The sequence below is a fragment of the Dasypus novemcinctus genome, chromosome 26 (assembly GCF_030445035.2).
Source record: "Dasypus novemcinctus isolate mDasNov1 chromosome 26, mDasNov1.1.hap2, whole genome shotgun sequence".
Taxonomy (NCBI): domain Eukaryota; kingdom Metazoa; phylum Chordata; class Mammalia; order Cingulata; family Dasypodidae; genus Dasypus; species Dasypus novemcinctus.
In genome coordinates this window covers 8,994,042-9,014,339 of record NC_080698.1, presented here as the reverse complement: position 1 = coordinate 9,014,339, position 20,298 = coordinate 8,994,042, and the positions used below count along the sequence as shown (strand labels likewise).

Below are 20,298 nucleotides of genomic sequence, written 5' to 3'. Positions count from 1 at the left end.
AGAATTTTTTTCAGACCCTTTCTGTTGGCCCTCTGGCTGTTTTTCTGCAAGAGAAGAGAGTCCCATGTCTTTCTAGTCCACCATCTTCCCAGAAATCCCCCAGCTGCTTGGAGTTTGCTTAGGATTGCATTGAATTTTATAGATCAGTTTGTATATAATTGATATCTTTAAAAAATATTGTCTTCTAGTACATAGTACATGAATGTTTTACATCCTATCATTTAAGTTTTCAAGTTTTCTGATTTTTAAAAAATGCTTTTTGTATAGCTATCATATATGACTTCCATTGGTGTTACTGCTATACATTTTTTAATAGCAATATAAATATTTTAAAAAATGTTTGGGTGGTATATGGAATTACAATTTATTTTTTTGCTATATGAAGATACTTTATAGTTGGTTTTCAAAAACTTATCGCAGAGTCAGTAATTGCTGAATTCCTTTAATAATTCTAATAGTTTATTTTGTTTAATGTTTATAATAAAATTGCCTGAAAATAATGCAGTTAAATTTTTTCCATTATAATCTTTATATTTTTAAGATTTCTTTTTTTTTTTAAGGTAGCTTGGAAATTTATTTATTTATTTATTTTTAAAGATTTATTTATTTATTTCTCTTTCATTATCTGCCCCCCTCCCCTGGTTTTCTGTTCTCTATGTCTGTTTGCTGCATCTTCTTCTTTGTCCGTTTCTGTTGTTGTCAGCGGCACTGGAATCTGTGTTTCTTTTTATTGCGTCATCTTCTGTCAGCTCTCCGTGTGTGCGGCGCCATTCTTGGGTAGGCTGCACTTTCTTTCACTCTGGGCAGCTCTCCTTACGGGGCGCACTCCTTGTGCGTGGGGCTCCCCTACGCGGGGACACCCCTGCGTGGCAGGGCACTCCTTGCACATCAACACTGCGCATGGGCCAGCTGCACATGGGTCAAGGAAGCCCAGGGTTTGAACCGCGGACCTTCCATGTGGTGGATGGATGCCCTAAGCACTGGACGAAGTCCGCTTCCCAAGTATTTCTTGATTACAAGCAGCAATAGCAGACATTTCCCCCACTCAAGGAAATGATGGTCGTGGTAGGATTTTTTGTAGCTATTCTTTGTCAGATAAAGGCAAATATAATATGTAGTGATATAACTCCATGTGTGTTTGATTTGAATTTTGCTTCCAGTGTTTACACTCTGTGAATCTTTGCTATGTTTTCATTTTTTTTTGCCTGTTTTCTCTTTCAGTTATCCATTCCCCCCCACATCCCGAGATGGCTCCCTTGTCTGTTTGTTGTTTATGCTCATTATCTGCTTGTTGCTTGCCTGTTTTCCATGTGTGAGGTGGTTGCTCAAATGCTGGAGGCACATCTGCTCCCTGCTCATTTGTTTTTGCTCGTTGTCTGTTCATTGTTTGCTTGATGTCTGTTTGTTGTCTGCTCATTGTTTGTCTTCTTTAGGAGGTACTGGGAACCAAATCTGGGACCTCCCACATGTGGGAGGCAGGTGTTCAGCTGCTTGAGCCACATTCACTCCTCAGTTATCCATTTTTAGAAAAAGTTACATGAGTTTTTCTTCCCAGGGAGATGAGGAGGCAACACAACTTCATGCTTTGTTGTTTGTGTATGAACTGAATAACAGATGCAAAAGTGACCAGATACCAATAGATTTTGAAAGAAGTGACCTGATTGGTCAGTGGGCATTGGATAAAGAGCGAGCAGCAAAATTTGTACTTTGTGCAGGTACTCATAGTTAATATACATGGCGTCTGAAACTTGAACCTTGTTGGGGGGACTGGTGTTATTTAACAAACCATGGTGGGAGTAGATATGACTCCAGCAGGTGGGTACCTGCCTCCCACATGAGAGGGCCCAGGTTTGGTTCACAGTACCTTCTGAGGAAGATGAGCAGACAGAAGAGGGAGATCTCTTGGGGTGGGAGTGGGGGGTTAAAAAAAATAATAAAGTGAATGATGTTTAAAATACAACAACAGGGAAGTGGATGTGGCTCAAGCATTTGGGTCCAGGGTTGGATACCCAGGGTCTCGTAGTGAAGTCAAGCTGGCCCATGTGGCGAGCTGGCCCATGCAGAGTACTGGCCTGCACTGAGTGCTGCCCTGCACAGGAGTGCTGGCCCACATGTAGAGCTGGTGCAGCAAGATGATGCAACAAAAAGAGACACAGAAGAGAGACAACAAGAGGAGTGGCAGACCAGGGAGCTGAAGTGGCTCAAGAGAATGATCACCTCTCTCCTACTCCGGAAGGTCCCAGGATCAGTTCCTGGAGCCGCCTACTGAGAATACAAGCAGACGTAGAAGAACAGCAAACGGACATAGAGAGTAGACAATGGAGGGAGGGGGCAGACATAAATTTTAAAAATCTTTAACAACAACAACAACAACAACGTTTTGGAGCATTGCTACACAGCATGGGTTATGTTGTTGTTTTTTAAACATCATTCACTTTATTATTTTTTTAAATTTCCTACGCCCACCTCAAGATAGTTCACTCATCTTTAAAGAAACAAGATAAAATAGTATTTTTGCAGTTCAAAAAAAAAACACAAACACAACAACAAAACAAAAAAAACAAACTGTGGTAATAAAACCCATTCATATTGAAACTGTGCAAAGCAAGGACTGGCTGTAGTTGCTTGTAATTTTCTATTATTGTATTTTGTTTTGTTTGGGTTTTGTATCAAGATTATATTATTGGTGGACTGGGTTGGGCAGGCTGAGCAGCCAAAGCATCCCGCTGAGTGGCAGTGAGAGGTTGGGTCCGAGTACCTGAATCCATGTGGGCACCAGAGCAGCAGGGTGCTGCATGGGTTTGCAATGGCAGAGCTGCAGCAGTTCCACGTGCAGGAAGTGGTGGACACCATGGTGAAGAGTCTGGAGAGGGAAAACATCTGGAAGATGCAGGGAATCGTGTTCCAGTACAGAGCCAGTTGTTGTTAGGACAGCCAGGCATCCATGCAGCAGGTACATCAGTGATTGAGTGCTGCCATGTGCCTCTGGCTCAAACTCAGGCCCTGGTGACCAGGGAGTTGGAAAAATTCCAGTCCTGCCTGGCTGGGTACACCATGCATTGCAGTGACAAAGCCAAAGACTGGATCGATGCAAGGAGTAAGGATCTTCAGGTGAAGAAGCAGCAACTGGAGAGCTGTGTGACCAAGTGTGTGGATGACCACATGCACCTCATCCCATCCATGACCAAGAAGATGAAGGAGTCTCTCATCCATGGGAAATAAGCATCTTTGCCAGTGTCATTGGGAATGAGGGCAAGAATCTTTTAAAAAGAGGACTGAAAATTTTGGTCTTTTAAGTGAAGTTTATGAATGAAGATTAAATTGAGGCAGCAAGATTAGGGAATGTAGCACCTGCCTGTGGACACTGGTTCCGTTGTATACTTCATTCCACAAAAAGTGAAATGGAAAAACTGGTGCTAAAATATGGGTTAGAGATAGTACAGGAGAGGTTTTGTTTGTTTTTTAAAGATTTATTTTTTAAAAATATTTTTTTATTTTTTATTTTTTAAAAGATTTATTTACTTATTTCTCTCCTCTCCCCCCTCCACCCCGGTTGTCTGTTTTCTGTGTCTATTTTGCTGCGTCTTCTTTGTCCGCTTCTGTTGTTGTCAGCGGCATGGGAATATGTTTCTTTTTGTTGTCATCTTGTTGTGTCAGCTTTCCGTGTGTGTGGCACCATTCTTGAGCAGGCTGCACTTTCTTTCACGCTGGGTGGCTCTCCTTACGGGGTGCACTCCTTGCGTGTGGGGCTCCCCTATGCGGGGGACACCCCTGCATGACAGGGCACTCCTTGCGCGCATCAGCACTGCGCATGGGCCAGCTGCACATGGGTCAAGGAGGCCCGGGGTTTGAACCGCGGACCTCCCATGTGGTAGACGGATGCCCTGACCACTGGGCCAAGTCCGCCGCTAAGATTTATTTTTTATTTATTTCTCTCCCTTTCCCCCCACTCTGTTGTCTGCTTTCTGAGTCCATTCACTGTGTGTTCTGTGTCTGCTTGTATTCTTGTCCGCGGCACCAGGAGTCTGTCTCTTTTTGTTGCGTCATCTTGCTATGTCAGGTCTCTGTGTGTGCAGCACCACTTTTTTTTCTCATGGGGCGGTTCTCCTTGAGGGGTGCATTCCTTTTGCATGGGGCTCCCTTACGTGGGGCTCACCCCTGCATGGCACGGCACTCCTTGCACTCATCAGCACTGTGTGGGGGCCAGCTCACCACACGGGTCAGGAGTCCCTGGGTTGAACCCTGGACCTCCTATGGTAGACGATGCTCTATTGGTTGAGTCAAATCTGCTTCCAGGAGTTTTTTTAAAGCCTAAATTTCGTGGGGCAGTGGGACACTCCCTTGCCGTATCAAGCCAGAATCTTCCAAGATAGAGGACTCTCGATGATACAGATGTACTAACAGGCTGGCAGTATCCTCTAACTTGCCTGTTTAAGAAGTGGTATTTCGAGAAGCAGACTTGGCCCAGTGGTTAGGGCGTCCGTCTACCACATGGGAGGTCCGCGGTTCAAACCCCGGGCCTCCTTGACCCGTGTGCAGCTGGCCCATGAGCAGCGCTGATGCGCGCAAGGAGTGCCCTGCCACGCAGGGGTGTGCGGCACATAAGGAGAGCCGCCCAGTGCGAAAGAAAGTGCAGCTTGCCTAAGAGTGGCGCCGCCACCCACACAGAGAGCTGACACCACAAGATGATGCAACAAAAACAAACACAGATTCCCATGCTGCTGACAACAACAGAAGCAGACAAAAGAAGACACAGCAAAATAGACAAAAAGAACAGACAACCAGGACAAGGGGGAAGGGGAGAGAAATAAATTAAAAAAAAAAAAAAAGAAGTGGTATTTCTTATTTGTAACCAACCCCCTGTTTACCAGAATTATCATCACAACATTTTCTGTAAGGTGTAAAACAAAATCCATGAAGTCACTAATTTAGAAGGGTATGAAAAAAGGTTTCTGGGTTTTTTGTTTACCTGATTTTGTTTTATATGAAAGGGCCTGAAAATTGATTAAGATGTGAAGTTATGAAAAAGGGTGCTTTGAATGAGAACTTTGAAGAGCTTTTTGTTTTACCTGACCATCAAGATATATTTTACCTAACCATCAAGATATGATAGTATGTTTCTTGAAATTCCCATATATTACATCTTTTGGCCCAGGAGTCCATGCAAAAAGATAAGAAGTGATCTCACACTAGGTGTGGGAAGCAGAGCTTTTCTCTCGCTTTTGTGATGGCCCCTGGGACTGTTACAGAAAGCAAAAGGACGATCTTGAAGTGACTCTGTCCCCTTGAAGGGAAAGGATGTTTTGATAGTGATAAATACCAATATCTTGGAATAAACGGTGAAAGAAGAAAAAAAAAGATATCATATTTAAAAAACATATACCACATTTCATTGATTTCAATAAAATATTTTTACAACAGTAAAAATAAGATTATCATTAATTTTACAATCAATAGCAGTTACTTATAGCACATACGATGTCCCAGGCACTGCTTTAACATTTTTCATATACAAATACCCCCAATTTATGTATATGGAACTGAAACAAAGAGGTTAAGAAACTTGCCCAAAGTTACTTAGCTACTAATGGGTAGAACTGCAAATTTTTTTTTTAAGATTTATTTTTTATTTATTTCTTTCCCCTTCCTGGCCTCCCGTCCCCTCTCCCCCAGGTGTGTGCTCTCTGTGTCTATTTGCTGTGTGTTCTTCTATGTCCGCTTGTATTCTTGTCAACGGCACCCGGAATCTGTGTCTCATTTTTTGTTGCATCATCTTGCTGCATCAGCTCTGTGTGTGCGGCGCCATTCCAGTGCAAGCTGCGCTTTTTCTCGCACTGGGCGACTCTCCTTGCGCATGGGGCTCCCTTACGCGGGGACAGCCCTGTGTGGCATGGCACTGTTTGCACGCATCAGCACTGCACGTGGGCCAGCTCATCACACAGGTCAGGGGGGCCCTGGGTTTGAACCTTGGACCTCCCATGTGGTAGGCGGGCGCCCTATCCATTGAGCCAAATCCGCTTCCCTTTTTTTTTTAAACAGCTTTTTATTGAGAGATAATCACATGCCATACAATTTAAAGTGCAAAATTAAGTTAAATTTAAATGCAAATTAAGTGTTTTAAATATATTCACAAGGTTGTAAGCCTTCAACTTGATTTTAAAATTGAATTTATTGGTTTGGTTTTTTAAAATTTATGTAATTATGTTTATTTTAAACACTGGAAAATACAGAAAAGCAGATAGAAGAAAAATGACTTAATCTACAAGCAACTATATTAACATTTTTGTGTCTTTCAGTATTTTTCCTTATACAGTTTTTATTTAGGATTTTGTTGTTAGTTTTTGGTGTGTTTTTTTGCATATTTGTCATACCATACATAGCTTTATATCTCATTTTTCCATCATAAATACTTCATATATATTATTATAAACTTTTAAATAATAACTAAGTTAAAGTTTATGGAATGCTTACTATTTACCAGTCACTATTCTAGACAGTATTAAGTATATAGTCCTCAGATCAATAGTCTTAAAATGTTTTTTCCGTTTACCAATGTAAAAATTGAAAGATTAGATAACATGTCCAAAAGTGGTCACAGAGGTATTAAGTGGTAGAGCAATAAACAAAAACAAAACTGGTTGCAAAATATTCCAATACTGTGAAGCACATTTTATGTAACCATTTCTCTGTCAATAGACATTTATGTGATTTCTAATGTTTTAAAATTATAAATAAAGCTATCTTAATATCTCTATTTTCTTTTCTTGTTATTTTATCCTAGAATAAATTTCCCAGAATCTAAATCACTCTGACAAGGGAAATGAGCTTTTTCTAGGCTCCTGATGCAGCTGGTAAAAATGCTTTACCAAAGGGCTGAATTGGTATTCATAGTCATTGGTACTAATAGTGCTCATTTCACAAGAGCCTCATCAAAGCTGTTTTGTTTTTGAAATCTTTACTAATTGTTATATTAACTTTACATTTCTGTTATTTACCAGCAAAGTTGAACATTTCTTTATATCTGGGCATCAGTTTTGTTTCTTCTTCTGTGAATAGTCTGACATCATTAATAAGGGTTTTTCTAACAGCAAAGAAGGCATTTGGGCTTCTTCAATCATAGGATGGGGAGGGGCCATTAGTGTTGGTCACCTCCAGTAGTGATGATCTCCTGTTCCAGCTAGATGGTTACAGACAGCTCTATAATTTGCTGTTCCGTTCTTAAGGCACAATAAATTGGAACCTTGCAAAAACTGATTCAACTGGCATATCAGGCACATAATGGACCATGGGGGAAACAAAGTGTCCATCTAGGATCTTACAGTCTGACAGCTCTTCAGTCTTATCAGTGTATACTGGATAATCACTTGAAACCAGATTCTGGCATCTTTCTCGATTTCCAAATCATCTTTCTGGAAGAAATGATATCATTGATGTGTAGACTGTGGCGATGGGAGTTGCTGAAGGCAGGGAGAGGGAAAAAGAGGTGTGATATGGGGGCATTTTTGGGACTTGGAGTTGTCCTCAATGACATTGCAGGGACAGATGCAGAACATTATATATCCTCCCATAACCCACTGAATGGACTGGGAGAGAGTCTAAACTACAAAATAAACTATAATCCATGCTATGTAGCAGTGCTCCAAAATGTACTCATCAAATGCAATGAATATACCACACTAATTAATTCATATAGTCTTCTGAGGTCCTCTGGCCTTCCCCATCCTCTGATAAAAAGTTTTGTGAGAAGTCTCTGGTATAGAATGTCTAATTTGCTCACACCCATTAGTAGCAATCAAACACCTCCCTGCACTTAGGTAGGACGCCCAAGGACGGCGGATGGGGGATGGGGTGGGAGTGGGGTGGGGATGGGGAACCGGCCTGTTTGGGCTGCTCACTTACTGCCTAGGCAGGCGCCTGCTGCCGAGCTGGCCAAACCTCCGAGAGTCCTCCCCCCGGGACTCACGGCCCTCTCATTCCCTCCGAACCTCCCTCCCCTCAGAGCCGGAGCCGCCGTAGACTCTCCAGGAATTGAGATGCTGTAGAACTGTAGTTTGAAACCCTTGGGGTCTGGCTTAAGTCTGGGTCTCTAATCCCTATATTATATTAGCCTCATAAATTAGTCCTGAAGAATTCTTTTTATATTTTCTAGAGTTTGTGTTAAATCAGAATTATTTGCACCTTGAAAATTTTGTAGAACTCTGTAAAACTCTTGGGCTTTCTGTGTATGTCTGTGTATGTTTGTACTTTTAAGATTAAAAATTTTATTTTAATTTCTGTAAGTGATGTAGGACCATTTAGGTTTTCTGTTATTTTTTGGATCAGTTTTGGTAATACATACTCTTCTGGGAATAGATAATGTTTCATCTGATTTTTGAAATTACAGGTATGGTTGTTTATAGTCTGTATCTTTTTCTCCCTCTGCTTCATTTGTAGCTTCATTCTCTTTTTCCTTCCTTAAATTGTTCATTTGTGCACACACTCGCTCTCTCTCATCACTCTTGCCAGAAGTATGAAATCCCCAATCTTTAAAGGGATTTTTGCTTTCTTGATTCTGTTTTGTTTCTTTGTGTTTTATTTTTGTTCATGATTTTATTCTAACTCTTTTCAGATGGATGCTTAACTCCTAAATTTTCATCCTTTCTTTTCTGATATAAGCATTTAAAGCTGGAGTCTTTCCTCTCTGTTCTGTCTTTAGGTGTATCCCACAAACTTTGGTATGTAGTATTTTTGTAATTATTCAGTTCTAAGTATTTTCTCACTTCTATTAAAGTTTTAACTCACATGTTATTCGTAGTGAGTTTTAAATTTTCAAATGCATTATTTAAAGTTATTTCATATTTATGATCTGTTGCATATATATAAAATACACAATAACAATTTTTTAAAAATTGAGAATTGCTTATGGGTCAGAATAAGCTTATTTTAAAAATAAACATCCCATGTGTGCTTGACGAAAAAGCATCTTCTCCAGTGTACTATGTAGCCCGTTTAGCTGAAATTTGTATATATCTTTTCATATTTTTATACTTACTGATTTTTGTCCACTTGATAATGTTAGCTACTGCAAAGGGTATATTAAGATAGCTCTCTCTGAAGGTGGACTCACCTGTTTCTCCTCATATCTGTCAATTTCATGTATTTTTCCCCCATTTAAAAAAATATTTTATTGGAGAAATTGTTTACAGAACAATCATCCAGAAAATACAGGATTCCAAAACACTAGCCCACCAACTATACCCTTTCTTGGTGTGGAACATGTATTACAATTTATGATAACACTTTTTATAATTGTACTATTTTTTTAACGTAGTTACCTTTGTTAAAATTGATGTAAGGGAAACGGACTTTGGCCCAGTGGTTAGGGCATCCGTCTACCATATGGGAGGTCCGCGGTTCAAACCCCGGGCCTCCTTGACCCGTGTGGAGCTGGCCACGCGCAGCGCTGATGCGCGCAAGGAGTGCCGGGCCACGCAAGGGTGTCCCCCGAGTGGGGGAGCCCCACGCGCAAGGAGTGCGCCCGTGAGGAAAGCTGCCCAGCGTGAAAAGAAAGAGCAGCCTGCCCAGGAATGGCGCCGCCCACACTTCCCGTGCCGCTGACGACAACAGAAGCGGACAAAGAAACAAGACGCAGCAAATAGACACCAAGAACAGACAACCAGGGGAGGGGGGGAAATTAAATAAATAAATAAATCTTTGAAAAAAAGAAAAAGAAAAAAAAAATTGATGTAAGATTATCAAAATAATCATCAAGATTATCATCTACAGTTTACGATAAGTGAGTTTCCCATATACTACACTATTATAAAAGCCATTTATGGGAAGCGGACTTGGCCCGATGGATAGGGCATCTGCCTTCCACATGGGAGGTCTGCGGTTCAAACCCCGGGCCTCCTTGACCTGTGTGGAGCTGGCCCATGTGCAGTGCTGATGTGCACGAGGAGTGCCCTGCCACACAGGGGTGTCCCCCACGTAGGGGAGCTCCACATGCAAGGAGTGTGCCCCATAAGGAGAGCTGCCCAGTGCGAAAGAAAGTGCAGTCTGCCCAAGAATGGCACCACACACACACAGAGATGACACAACAAGATGACGCAACAAAAAAGAAACAGACTCCTGGTGCCACTGATAAGGCTGGAAGTGGTCACAGAAGAACACATGGTGAATGGACACAGAGAACAGACAACTGGCGGGGAGGGGAGAGAAATAAAAAAATAAAATCTTAAAAAAGCCATTTATAAGTGTCATACATTTGTTATAATTTGTGTAACAATGTTCTACTTTCTCTCTTAACAATAGTTCATCATGTATAATATCATTTACTGTGTTGTACAGTCCTATGCTTTATCTTTTAATTTTTACACTGGTAACATGACCTAAAATTTCCCCTTTTAGCCACATTCACCAATATAATTCAGTGCTATTGATTACACTCATAATAATGTGCTACCATCAACACCATCCATTTCCTTACCTTTAAATCAACATAAATAGAAATTCTAAACAAATTAAGCATTAATTCCCCATTCTTTCCCGTGCATGTCACCTGGTCACCTATATTCTAAATTCTAACTATGAATTTGTTTATTCTAATTATTTCATGTCAGTTCATACAATATTTGTCCTTTTGTGACTGGCTTATTTCACTCAACCTAATGTCCTCAAGATTCATCCGTGTTGTCAAGTGCATTGGGAATTCTTTCCTTTTTATTGTTGACTAATATTCCATTGTATGAATATACCACATTTTGTTTATCCATTCATCGGTTGATGGACACTTGGGTAGTTAACATCTTTTGGAAATTGTTAATAATGCCTTATTAACGTTGGTGTGCAAATATCTGTTCAAGTCCCTGCTCTCAGTTCTTCTGGGTATATAACTAATAGTGAGATTGCCAGGTCATATGATAATTCTAGACTTTGCTTCCTGAGGAACTGCCAACTGTCTTGCACTGCAGCTGCACCATTTTATATTGCCACCAGTAATGCAAGAATGTGCCTCTTACTCCATAAACTCTCCAACTCTTGTAATTTTCTGTTTTTGTTTTAATATTAGCCATTCTAATGAATGTGAAATGGTATCTCATTGTGGTTTTAATATGCATTTCCCTAAAAGCTAGTAATGTTGAACTTTTTTTTTTTATATTTATTTTATTTATTACCCTCCAGCACTCCAGTGTTTGTGCTCGCTGTCTGTGCTCTGTGTGCTATGTTTGCTGGTCTTCTCTTTAGGAGGCACTAGGAACCGAACCTGGGACCTCCCATGTTGGAGAGAGGTGCTCAGTTGCTTGAGTCACCTCAGCTCCCTGGTTGTTGTGTCTCTTGTTGTCTTTCCTCTTTCTGTCTCTTTGTTGTGTAATCTTATTGCACCAACCCTCTGTGCCTGCCAGTTATTCCAGCTTGTTGTCTTGATCCTCTTCTTCAGGAGGCACCAGGAACTGAACCTGGAACCTCCCATGTGGTAGGTGGGAGCTCAATCACTTGAGCCACAGCTGCTTCCCTTGAGCATCTTTTAGTGTGATTTTCAGCCATTTGTATATACTTTTTGGAGGAATATCTATTCAAGGTGTTTGCCCATTTCAAAATTAGGCTGTTTGTCTTTATTGTTGAGTTATAGGATTTCTTTATATATTCTGGATAATAAACGCTTACTGGATATGTAGTTTCTAGATATTTTCTCCTTTTGAGTAGGTTGTTTTTCACTTTCATATCAAAGTTATTTGCACACAAAAACTTTAATTTTGATGAGATTCCATTTATTAGTTTGATATTTGGTTGTTTGTCCTTTGCCCATAAAGTCTAAGAAATTATTGCTTATCACACGATCCTGCAGATACTTCCCTACATTTTACTCTAGGAGTTTTATAATCTTGTTTTTTTAAAAAATATAATAAACTTTATTTTTAAAGAGGTTTTAGATTACAGAAAAGTTACATTGAAAATATTCCCATGTACCCCTTCCCTCTCCCACATCATTCCCTATTTTTAAAAAATGTAGCAGTTTAATTTATTATGATATATCTGTAAAGGCCATTCATTAAAAAACTGCAGATTTAAAAAATGACTCACTTGTGGTAGGGACTAGCCTACCTACAGTAATAATGTAAAAAGTAAGACCATCATTGTAACATTTATCAGTACTTCACACATCTAACAAATACAGAAGGAGGCATTACCATTGTTATAACTTCTTTTTTAAAAAAATGATGAGTTTATTCCCCGCCCCCTTGTTTTTGTGCTCACTGTCTGCTTTCTGTGTCCATTCACTGTGTGTTCTGTAACTACTTGTCTTCTCTTTAGGCAGCCCTGGGAACCGATCCTGAGACCTTCCGGAGTGGGAGACAGGTGCTCAGTCTCTTGTGCCTCCTCACCTCCCTGGTCTGCTGCGTCTCTTATTGTCTCTCCTCTGTGTCTCTTTTTATTATGCCATCTTGGTGTGCCATCTCTCTGCACTGGTCAGCACTCCACTTGGGCCAGCTTGCGTTCACCAGGAGACCCCGGGAATCGAACACTGGATCTCTTATATGGTAGGTGGGAGCCCAATTGCTTGAGCCACATCTGCTTCCCTATAAATTCTTCAAAGCCAAAAACTTAAGCACAAATTAGAATGTTCACATTTATATGCATTTTTGGCTGAACTTTCAAAGATTCTACATTTAACAAAACCACGACTTTGAATCAAAAGGAATATTAAAAATCTTTGAGCCTTTTGACAAACTTACTCTACAGAAGCAAGGAAAACAGAGTGAATAGTAACAGTATATTTCTAGGAGAGAAAGTAATCACTTATTTCCTTTATCATAAAACAAAAGTCAATGAGTCAACATTTTAATAATACTGACCAAGTTATTTATTATTCAAGAATTTGCTTTTCAAGTTGCATCTTTAAAATGTAACCATCCATATATTTGGATCAGATTAAATTTATACATCAAAAAACATTTTGCTCAGAATTCTAATCTTACGTATAAATAACTTATCAAAGCATAGTCCAAACACTGTATAATTAATGCCACCATTTATTTTATTTTTATTTTATTTTTTTTATTCATTTAAAAAAATATTACATTCAAAAAATATGAAGTCCCATTCAACCCCACCGCCCCCACCCCCCACTCCCCCCACAGCAACACTCTCTCCCATCATCATGACACATCCATTGCATTTGGTAAGTACATCTCTGAGCATCGCTGCACCTCATGGTCAATGGTCCACATCATAGCCCACACTCTCCCACGTTCCATCCAGTGGGCCCTGGGGGGATCTACAATGTCCCATAATTGTCCATGAAGCCCCACCCAGGACAACTCCAAGTCCCAAAAACGCCTCCCCATCTCATCTCTTCCTCCCATTCCCCGCACCCAGCAGCCACCATGGCCACCCTTCCCACACCAATGCTACATTTTCTCTGTGGACATTGGATTGGTTGTGTCCATTGCACATCTATGTCAAGAGGGGCTTAGATTCCACATGGATACTGGATGCACTCCTCCTGCTTTCAGTTGTAGGCACTCTAGGCTCCATGGTGTAGTGGTTGACATTCTTCAACTCCATGTTAGCTGAGTGGGGTAAGTCCAATAAATCAGAGTGTAGGCGTTGAAGTCTGTTGAGGTTCAGGGCATGGCTATCATATTGTCAGTCCAGAGATTTAAATCCCCTAGATATATCTTAAACCCCAGCACCAACTACAATTCCACTAAAGTAGCATGAAAGTCTTGTGAAAAGAGATCCCATCTGAGTCCAGTTCCATCACGCAGAAACACCAGCTCCAAAGAAGTAATGCCGCCATTTAGATTTATATGCTTCATCTGAAAAAACAGGAGTTTTGCCCTGTTTCTCTAGAACAAATGTTCCTATGTCTAAAACTTTAAAGGACATTAAATAAAGACAGATTCAGATGATTTCATTTTCCTTCATCAGACTTTGATAAAAACAGAGCCATCTGGTGTTGGAGCACCACCTTCATTCTCAGTTACAGTCTCTACAGTCCCAGGGGCAGACACAACCATATTTGTTGAAGCTGTCTTCTATTTCTCAGCAATAGCTACACAAACAGTAATGATCTCATCACTTTCAACATCATAGGAATTGACTTTGGTGAGAAATCTGTTACTTGTGCTGATGATTTGTTCTTTTAAATCCTCTCTGCCACTTTCTCCTGCTCCTGGAGTGTTTTTGCCAAAGAAAGTTTTTATCATATATCAGAGTTCATTGGATAGATGTGAAAGGTTCTTGAAAACTTTGAATTGCTTCATCCATTTTGTCCTTTGACTCTCTGTTGTCATATTGTTCTTTTGTCTCTCTTCTTATCCTTTAGTTTACCCTTCCTAATAATCTTCATTTCTAAACTCTTCTTCAAATCTCTTGCCCTTGTTTTTTCCTTTCAGGCTGCAGTACCCGCTCTAGTATCTGTTGCAAATCTGGTCTTTTGGTCTGTCATCTAGGAACTCAGTTCTACTTTACCCTCCATGGCATCTTATACAATAAAATATGGCTTGCTATTGCTCTGAACTTCACTGTGCTTTATGGGGAGGTTTTTCTTAAATAAAATAATTCTTTTCTTAAACATTAAGAGAAGAGGGAATTGGATTTGGCTCAACAGTTAGAGTGTCTGCCTACCACATGAGCAGTCCAGGGTTCAAACCCAAGGCCTCATGCCCCGCGTGGTGAGCTGGCCCACACGCAGTGCTGATGCGTGCAAGGAGTGCCGTGCCACACAGGGCTGTCCCCTGCACAGGGGAGCCCCACACGCAAGGAGTGCACCCTGAAAGGAAAACTGCCCTGCGCAAAAAAAAGCACAGCCTACCCAGGAGTGGCGCTGCACACACGGAGAGCTGATGCAGCAAGGTGAGGCAGCTAAGAGACACAGATTCCAGTGCCACTGACAAGAATACAATCAGTTAACTCTGATTTTTGTCATTCTGAATAGTAGGTGCCTCGGGGTAGATCTGTTTGGATTTATTCTGTTGGGGTGTGTTGTCCTTCTTGGATGTTGATATTTCTGTCCTTCATAAGGGTAGGAAGTTTTTGATCATTATTTCCTCCAATATTCTTTCTGCCTGTTGTCCATTTTCTTTTCCTTCTGGGACATCAATAATGTGAATGTGCGTTTTGCATTGGCATCCAGTTCCCTGAGACTGTGTCCCATTTTTCCCATTCTTTTTCTGTTCTTCTTTCTTTTCCAGTTCAGATGTTCTGTCTTTGAAATCACTAATTTTGTCTTCAAGCAATTGAAATCTGCTCTTATGCGCCGCTTGTATTTTCACTCTTGTCCATCATGTCTTTCATTCCCATAAGGTCTATTACTTTTCTTTTCAGGCTTCCAAATTGTTCTTTATGCTCTCCCACTGTCTTCTTTTTTTTTTTTTTAAAGATTTATTTATTTGTTTTATTTCTCTCCCCTTCCCCCCTCCCCTATTGTCTGCTCTGTATCCATTCACTATGTGTTCTTCTGTGTCTGCTTGCATTCTTGTCAGCAGCATCAGCAATCTGTGTCTCTTTTTTGTTGCATCATCTTACTGCGTCAGCGTTCCATGTGTGTGACGCCACTCCTGGGCAGGCTGTGCTTTTTTTTGTGTGTGTGTGCAGGGCGACTCTCCTTTTGGGGTGCACTCTGTGTGCATGGGGCTCCCCTACATGGGGGACACCCCTGTGTGGGCCAGCATTCCTTGCGTACATCAGCACTGTGTGTGGGCCAGCTCATCACATGGGTCAGGAGGTCCTAGGTTTGAACCCTGGACCTCCCATGTGGTAGGTGGATGCTCTATCAGTTGAGCCAAATCCACTTCTCCCACTGTCTTCTTATCCTTTATTTCTTTAGTCATATATTTTTAAAATTCTTTGAAGCGATTTAGGAGAGTTGTGTGATTATCAGTGATTAATTGTATTCAGTCCTGTATCTCTTCAGGATATTTGGTTTGTTCTTTTGGCTGAGCCATCTCTTCCTGTTTCCTACTATAGCTTGTAATTTTTTGCTGATGTCTAGGCATCTGAATATGTTGGTGTATTTACTCTGGTGGCTAATTTCTTTCTCTTGCCTATTTTTCCCCCCACAGCTTTTCTTTGATATTTGGTTCAACTTATTCTCAGTCTTTAAAATTGCTCACCTTAAATTTTCAAAATCAGGCCAGGGACTCATTAACGGGGCACCTATTTTCTCTGGGGGTTTGGGTACAGAGAACGTGGAGTTTTTTTCCATGCAGTTTCCAGACTGGCCAACAGATGGTGCTAGTTAGCGCATCTTTTCATGGAGGTGTTTCAGTCTGGGCTTGCTTGTTCCTGTGTTCAATCTCCAGATTGGAGATTCAAAGAGGGCACTGCTAGCCAAATTCCCTCACTTCCTTTCCTTTTTCTCTTGAAACAGCTGATAGGGAGAAAGATTTCTGTTCCCCACTCAGTCAGCTACAGCAAGCCAGGGATTTTACCCCAATTTAATATCTTGGGGGTAGAGGAGGGCAATCCTTCCTGGTTGCTCCAGGGGCTTGGTAATCACCTTTTTCTTTCGGCTTCATCTCTCTGTCTCTCACCCTCCTGGAAGTTGTATAGCAGTGTTGTGGTCTGTTGACCACCAGAACAGGTCCCTTGGACAACTTTTGGCTTTTTCCCCATTGTTTTTGTGAGAGCATTCAACTCTGCCTCTTAGTCCATTGCCATCTTCCACAATCCTCCCATACATATATATATTTTTTAAAAGATTTATTTATTTATTTATTTCTCTTGTCTCCCACCCTCTTTCCCCCCCCAGTTGTCCGTTCTCTATGTCCATTCACTGTGTGTTCTTCTGTGACTGCTTCTGTCCTTATCAGTGGCACCGGGAATCTGTGTCTCCTCTTGTTGTGTCATCTTGTTACATTAGCTCTCCGCATGCATGGTGCCATCCCCGGGCAGGCTTTACTTTCTTTCACCCTGGGTGACTCTCCTTACGGGGCACACTCTCTGCGTGTGCGGCTCCCCTACGCAGGGGACACCCCTGCGTGGCACAGACACTCCTTGCACACATCTGCACCGTACATGGGCCAGCTCCACACGGGTCAAGAAGGCCCGGGGTTTGAACCATGGACCTCCCATGTGGTAAGTGGACGCCCCATCCATTGGGCCAAGTCCGCTTCCCCCATATATTTTTAACTAGCTATGTTGTTCAGTACTTAGAAGTTTAATATTGGTAAATCCTTTCGGTGAATTGAACTTATTGTCATTTTATTTTTACCCATGGTTTTCTGATTAAAGTCTATTTTGTTTGCTATTTAAATACCTACTTGAACCTAGTATACTTTCTTATTGTACAATTTAACCTCTTATAATAAGTTCTGATGGTGCCCAGTCTAGATTTGCTTTACCAGCCAGTGAACCCAGCCCCCAGCAAGTGGACGCTCCTCCCCCAGAAATGCCAAAAGTTTATGAGCCTTGCCCTCACAAAGCTCTCAGCTAATGTTTGCCTGGTAAGGGTTAAAAAACCCTTATATATTGTGGGACTGATTTTTAGTAACAGTTTGTCCTTCTAAGCTTCCTGTGGGAATAGGACAGTCTAGACTTCATCTGAAATCACAGTCTTGCTTCCCTTTACTCCCTTACAGTTTTCTCTTAGGAATGCTCCTTCAATAAATCACTTGTACAAGAATTCCTGTCTCAGGCTCTGCTTGTAGTAAATATGGTCTAAAACACCTACCTCCCAATAAGGGAGAACCTAACCTCTTTCCAGTGTTATACAAACACTGGTATATGTTTATTCCAGTCAATTTTATCTTTAATGGATTAGGTAGGTTATTAATTACATAGCTTTCAATTTTTTCTTCAGAATCATCTAGGGAGCATTAAAATCTGGGATTTCTCAGCCCTATCATGGAATGATTCTGAACCAGTGATTTTTCACATTTAACTCAAATTTTTATCTGTTTCAAGTAAAATGTTAGAAGTTATGATAATCATAACTTGAAAGATTCCCTTGGCTTTTTGTTTTATTCACTTTTCACTTAGTAAACTTCTTTTTATTTCTAGGCTTAAAACAAAATTACCCCAAAGCTTCTAAAAAGTACTTTTATGTTAAAGGCATTTGCCACCACTATGGTACTCAACCAAATGCCTGCAAACAGCTCTACTATGGTTTAAAACTCCCCCCTTCCTGCTGAGAAGAGCTGAAAGCAACTGTATCCCAGAACTGATTCTGTGCCCAGGAAGAGCCATGAGGTTGCATCTCATCTGGGCAAACATCAAACCCCCCAGCAAGAGAAGACTGTTATAATGATACAGAATAGTGCATACCCAGCAGGATGATTGTACAGTTAATGAGATCTATTAGTATATCATACTAGCTGCCCAGAATAAAAAGGGGAGACTCTGTCCTTGCCACCTAGGAACTCAGTTCCACTTTACCCTCCATGACATCTTATATGGCTTGCTATTGCTCTGAACTTCACTGTGCTTTATGGGGAGGTTTTTCTTAAATAAAATAATTCTTAAAACTAAGAGCAGAGGGAAGCAGATTTGGCTCAGCAGATAGAGCGTCCGCCTACCACATGAGTGGTCCAGGGTTTCAAACCCAAGGCCTCGTGACCAGTGTGGTGAGCTGGCCCATGTGCAGTGCTGATGCGCACAAGGAATGCTGTGCCATGCAGGGCTGTCCCCCACGCAGGGGAGCTCCACACGCAAGGACTGCACCCCGTAATGAAAGCTGCCCTGCGCAAAAAAAGTGCAACCTGCCCAGGAGTGGCGCTGCACACACAGAGAGCTGATGTAGCAAGGTGATGCAACTAAAAGAGACATAGATTCCCGGTGTTGCTGACAAGAATACAAGCAGACACAGAAGAACACACAGCAAATGAACACAGAGAGCAGACAACTGGGGCGGGGGAAGGGGCGAGAAATAAAAAAAAAATTAAAAAGCAAAGAGCAGATAAGGTGTGAAAGCATTTCCTTTTATCTAATTCTGTGGTACAGTAATCTTTTATATATATATATAAGATACATAATTTATTTAACCCATTATATCAAATGTGTTATCACTTCCACATGTGCCACCAGCCACATTTCAGTGCTTAAAGGCCACATGTATCTAGTGATCACTATAGTGCACAGCACAACTATAGATCATTTGTGTCCCAGAAATTTCTATTGGACAGTGCTGTTCAGGATATCTCTGGCTAGAATTAGATTTATGGAAATAATGAAATAATCTATTTCTTCAGCCTTGGTGTTAGAAATCAACTCTAAACCTACTACTCCTAAAGGAAAATATTGTACTCTGAGAAAATATTTCCTAGTTAACTTGAACATATTTTATTGGTTCTTACCTAGGGCACCTTTGCCCCAGAGGGGACTTGTGGCTATGTTGGCAAACATTTTTAGTTGTCACATTGGGGGAGGGTGTGCTGCTGACATCTAGTGGGTAGAGGACATTGATGTGGCTAAAAATTCTATAATGTACAGGTCAGCCCCTACAACAAAGAACCATCTACCTCCAAAAGGCAAATGTCAGTAGTGCCAAGGCTGAGAAACTGTGGCTTAGCTCATGCTAGTCAGATGTGTTTGTAAGACTGGGATACCTCTTCCTCTCTTTTTACTAAATATTAAAGGGTCAATATCTTTCCTTACGACACTTTGTCATAGACCCTCATGTTGAAAAAGGAATACAAGTATTCCATTTTGTTTAAGAAATGTAATAAAACCTACTCAGAACTGTTCCCTAAAAATTCAACCTGTGGACAAAATTATTCCAAAATATTTTTCTCCATGACTGCAAATTTGTATTTTCAGAAGTTTGTTTTAAAAAAGAACTAAAAACTGCCCTGGGACCATCAGAAGATGGAAAACCACCTTTGTTTTTTTAAATATATTTTTTATTTATTTAATAAAGATATATAGATTGCACAAAATGTTACATTAAAAATATATAGGGGATTCCCATATGTCTCACTCCCCACACCCCCCACTTTTCTCACACAACAACTTCTTTTGTTAGTGTTCATTGCAATTGATGAACATATTTTGGAGCACTGATGCACTGGATGGATTATAGTTTACATTGTAGTTTACACTCTTTCCCAGTCCATTTAGTAGGTTATGGCAAGATATATACTGTCCTGCATCTGTCCCTGCAGTGTCATTCAGATAACTCCAAATCCCCAAAATGCCCCCATATCACAACTCCTTTTCCCTCTCCCTGCCTTCAGCAACTCCTGTGGCCATTGTTTCCACATCAATGAAATAATTTCTTGCATTGCTAGAATCACAATAAGTCTTTAGTAGAATACCAGTAAGTCCACTTTAGTCCATATTTTATTCCCCAATCCTGAGGTCTCTGGGATGTTG

The 20,298-nt window shown here is 40.8% G+C and overlaps 1 protein-coding gene and 1 pseudogene across 6 annotated transcripts in view; both read left to right on the top strand.

The window, feature by feature from the left end:
* MAP4 (microtubule associated protein 4) overlaps positions 1-20,298 on the top strand; it is a 255,102-nt gene that overhangs the window by 47,872 nt on the left and 186,932 nt on the right. The window lies entirely within an intron of this gene.
* Positions 859-3,634, top strand: LOC131276097 (protein FAM136A pseudogene; annotated as a pseudogene).